Source organism: Tupaia chinensis, unplaced genomic scaffold (genome assembly GCF_000334495.1).
Source record: "Tupaia chinensis unplaced genomic scaffold, TupChi_1.0 Scaffold000429_1, whole genome shotgun sequence".
Taxonomy (NCBI): Eukaryota; Metazoa; Chordata; class Mammalia; order Scandentia; family Tupaiidae; genus Tupaia; species Tupaia belangeri.
In genome coordinates, this window is record NW_006159934.1 from 6,726,191 (window position 1) to 6,726,423 (window position 233).

Consider the following 233-nt stretch of genomic DNA (forward strand, 5'->3'; position numbering starts at 1 on the left):
GGCATGACGCGGTCACCCGCGGGCGGGCCAGAGGGGCCGAGAGCCAGCGCGCGGGCGGGAGGGAGGCCGCTCCTCAGCGCGGACCACTGCCCACCACCGCGCAGACCGCGGGGCCGCTGGTCTGACCCGGCCGTCGCCTGCTATTGGCCCAGCCCTCGCAAGCTCCGCCCTGGTTGGCAGGAAGCTTGCCCAGTCGCAAAGCAGGCAGCGCGTTTGGCCTGCGCCTGAGTGGT